At 40.8% G+C, this 4,239-nt stretch overlaps 1 non-coding gene across 1 annotated transcript; it reads right to left on the bottom strand.

Moving 5' to 3' along the window:
- Positions 1 to 2,754: 2,754 nt before the first annotated feature.
- Trnan-guu (transfer RNA asparagine (anticodon GUU)) lies at positions 2,755 to 2,826 on the bottom strand. The gene has a single exon. It is a non-coding gene; the product is annotated as a tRNA-Asn (tRNA).
- Between the last annotated feature and the right edge of the window lie 1,413 nt (positions 2,827 to 4,239).

Here is a 4,239-nt window from a genome sequence, read left to right as displayed (position 1 = left end):
ACAGTGGTGGGAAATGAGTTTGGAACCAGGACAGAGTATTTCAACGAATTATTCAGCGCAATGGTGCAGTGCTAGACTTTCTGTCATTTGTGTTGTTCACTCATTAGGCCTCTTTCAATGATTAATATGCTGCAATCTTCATGTCTCGTATGACGAAAACGCGTACTACACGACCTCGATGCGCACTTGGCCTCCTATGACCGTTATCAGAATCAGGCGTTGACGTTAAAATAAACAACTATCATGATGACTAAGAAAAATGCATCGCACCATGAATGATATGAATACAATTGTGCACGACCGCATGTGCAATAAATTGTGCCCGAGTAATACTCATCTCAGGCCACTGTTAACGGTCCTTTGTTATTGTTATTGTTGTGGTATTTAGTCCGAAGACTGGTTTCAAAATGGTTCAAATGGCTCTGAGCACTATGGGACTCAACTGCTGTGGTTATCAGTCCCCTAGAACTTAGAACTACTTAAACCTAACTAACCTAAGGACATCACACACATCCATGCCCGAGGCAGGATTCGAACCTGCGACCGTAGCAGTCGCACAGCTCCGGACTGCGCGCCTAGAACCGCGAGACCACCGCGGCCGGAGAAGACTGGTTTGATGCAGCTCTCCATGCTGCTCTGTCCTGTGCAAGCCTCTTCATCTACAGATAATTTTTACAACTTACATCCTTTGGAATCTGGTTGCCATATTCGTCTCTTGGTCTCCCTCCAGGATTTTTCACCCCCCCCCCTTCCCACACACACAAACACACTCCCCCACCAGTACTAAATTAGTGCTGTATCAACTGAGCCTTCTTTCAGTCAAGTTGGGCTACAAATTTCTTTTTTCCCCACTCCGACTCTGTACCTCCTAATTAGGTACTAGATCAACCACCTAATTTTCAGCATTCTTCTGTAGCACCACAGTTCAAAAGGTTTTATTCTCTTATTGTCTAAACTGTTTATCGTCCATATTTCTCTTCCATTAAATGCTACTCTCCAAATCAAATCTATATTAGGTGTTAAAATCTTTCTCTTCTTCAGAAGCGCTTCTCTTGTCGTTGCCAGTCTTCATTTTACATCCTGTTTACTGGGGACCTCATCATTTTGTCTTACTGAACAAAAATTCATCTACTGCTTTTAGCTTTTCATTTAATTCGTCTACAATCCTCTAGCCTTGTTTTGGTTTTGTTCATATTCATCCTCCTTTCATGACACTGTTCATTCCGTTCAACTGCTCTTCCAAGTCTTTTGCTGCCTCTGACAGAATTACAGTATTATCGGCAAACCTCAGAGTTTTTCTTCTTCTCCCTGAACTTTAATTCCTTGTCCAAATTTTTCTTTGATTTCGTTTACTACATACTCAATGTACAGATTGAATAACATTTGGGATAGGCTACAGCCCTGTCTCACTCCCTTCTCAACCCCTGCTTCCCTTTCTTTCCCCTCGACTTTTGTTTATCATCTGAAATTGTACAGTGTCAGCTAATAGGATTTTATTTTCTGACTCCTCGTTTGATCGCATCAGTGCTGCACTTCACCTGGTGTTCATTGGAGACGTGCTGTTACAGTTGTTGAAGATTGCACCTCTGGTTAGCGGTGAGAGGATGTTGTCTCAACACGTTGTAGCTCATTCCAGTTTCGATATTAACGTTCGTGAGCACCAGAATAACAAATTCCCCATCGTTGGACTGGAAGGGGATGTCCAACCCCATAGCCAGAACGATAACCAGATATTACTATTATTGATTTTTTTCCTGTTGGTGCGGTGTATAGACCCACAGCAAAAACTAAAGGCGAACTGGTTGATATGGTACTAGCTGATGTCTCACTGTAAAACTAGCAATGTAAATACCCCAGCTCGAATAAAAATCATTTTAAAATACGAAGGTATGGCTGCTCTACTGCCCATTATGCTGATTCATCTATAAAAGTCTATATTTGTGTACAACCAATGTTTGAAAGTTGACAATCCAAAGACTAAAGTCGCTAAAGAAACAATGGACAGTTATTTGGTAAGAAGGCAAACGACGATTACATGTTAAGCTTAATAAATCACAGTTCCCAATATAAAATTCGCTACATTGTTGTGCTTTCTTCCCTTACTCGTCAGCGAATCGTAAATGTGGATGTGAACAAAACTGAAATGTAAGTACCAGCTGTGATGGAGAGATAAGGCTCCTGTCGTAAAGTGAATGTTATTTATGAACTGAGTGGCAGAAAATCAGGGGAAGGGACGTCGGATTCGAAGACGTGTCGTGTAAACGCCGCAACGTTGCTTCTAGACGCGGCTCTTGCGCGATTGTAGCAGCGATTTCTGAGCGGTCTATTACAGACGAATGTGCAACTCAACGCGGGTTAGATGACTTTTAACATGGGATGTTAGTCGGTGCAAGAGAGTGGGTCATAGCATGCAAGAGATTGCGTGTAAGTCACAGGGTAACAGTAATGCACCCGAAAAGGAGTCATATCACTAAGTGTTCCAGAACGAAACACTCATTCTGAAGGTGGATAATGTTCCCTATTAAGCAAGTCTAATGTGTTTGCAGTCAGAATGAGAATAAGCGGAGGAGTGGGTGGAGAAGCCAAACGAAAATGGTTTGTAAATTATAATCGATTTAGCTTTTCAACCAGTGTTGCTAGTGTCTGGAAGAAAATAAGTTGAGCATAAATCACAGAAGCAGGCAGAAGTGTTTCGGTGTTGCTATTATACTCTGTTGTATTAAAGCGTAACAGAACTCAAGAAATTAAAATTTGTAGCAGGACGTGGTTTTGATCCACGGACCTTCGGGTTAACAGCCCAATGCGCTCCCACTGCGCCATCCTGCTGCCCTGCTTACAAATCCCTTAGGCCTTATACATTGGAGGGACCCTCTTTGCTAAGAGCGCTCCCCTTTCTGGAGGGGCACCGCTCGCGCACCTGGTGGCGAAATGGACAACGTTTGGCGGAGAATCACTCCAGTGCTCTGTCCTTGCTTAAGATTCAAACTTATACCGTTTGCATTGACACAAACTATCAAATACAGTAATTTTTATTTGTTTATTGCGCAAGTCGTATTGTGGAGATAACCATCTTCAGTGCAGTACACAAAACGCCTTTTCAAAATATATTTATCTCTAGCGTGTAGTGTTTAGTATGAGATAATCTATACGAGCTACTTTTGTACGTGTCATAAATTTATCTGTATTGATTATAATAGCTTTTTAGCAAATGCTAAAGATATTTGCCATTCAGAAAATTATTCAGCTATGCAGCTTTGATAGTCAGATTATGAATTTTGATGTTGTGCAGTTGGCAAGGGTTACGTGCGAAAAAACTAAACGCAATCAGAAAGGGGAAACATGAACAGAATTTCATGTTTTAATAAGTTACTTCTGTACCATTATTTCTTTACTTAAGTGAGGTACTGAAGACCTTGCGACCTTAATTTTCTTCATAAAGCTTTCATGTAAGTCTCCTACTTAACTGCTTCTTCTGTTGCTGTTCGATACAGCAACATCATTTTATGGATGAAAAGGGCAAAAATGTGGATGTTTTACAATACTGTTTTATTTAGTTAAGCGGGTTTCAGTTTACAAGACATTCATCAAAGTGCAGCTGGCGTTGTTCATCAAAGAGAATACTTTGCTGAAGAATATCTTTCAAAAAGATATTGCATATGGAGCGTGAGATTCAAAAACGGAGTAAAGTCATCTTCAACAGAGCAGCTGTGACATAACAGAAAATATTTTTCAGCTGAACAATAAGTATGTAAAGGAAACGTACCAGGGCACTTTAAGAACAAACCTAAAAAAAGTTTGTGTGTGTGTGTGTGCGTGTGTGTGTGGTGGAAGAGGAGGAGGCTAAGTAGCAAAGAATTACGGCTGGCGGAGGAGAAGACGTATACGTGCAGGAAAACAACAGAAAAGGATATCACTTTAAATGAAATTGACGTTGTCACTGAATTAGTCACAAGTATAGGCTCATGTGGCCGGAAACTGATTAACTATATAAACAGAACACAACGACCACATGTTTGTGCTTTTCATTTATATTAAAAGAAAGTTTTCAGTGTCTGAGCTCAACACAGAATTATTATTTATGCTGGCGGCGCTGATGTACTTATGACGAGAAAGAGAAGATTGGAGGAAGTGATTCTGCAGAACGAAAGAGAGAGGCAGCAGAGATGAATTCCACAGATCGTTCAAAGGCTACGCAATACGTAATAAGAAATAAAGTAGTCAGGAAAGGGTTTTAAGTTC

The sequence above is a fragment of the Schistocerca nitens genome, chromosome 4, assembly GCF_023898315.1.
Source record: "Schistocerca nitens isolate TAMUIC-IGC-003100 chromosome 4, iqSchNite1.1, whole genome shotgun sequence".
NCBI classification, from domain to species: domain Eukaryota; kingdom Metazoa; phylum Arthropoda; class Insecta; order Orthoptera; family Acrididae; genus Schistocerca; species Schistocerca nitens.
Note: the sequence above shows the minus strand (reverse complement) of the source record. Positions and strands in the feature narration are given on the sequence as shown.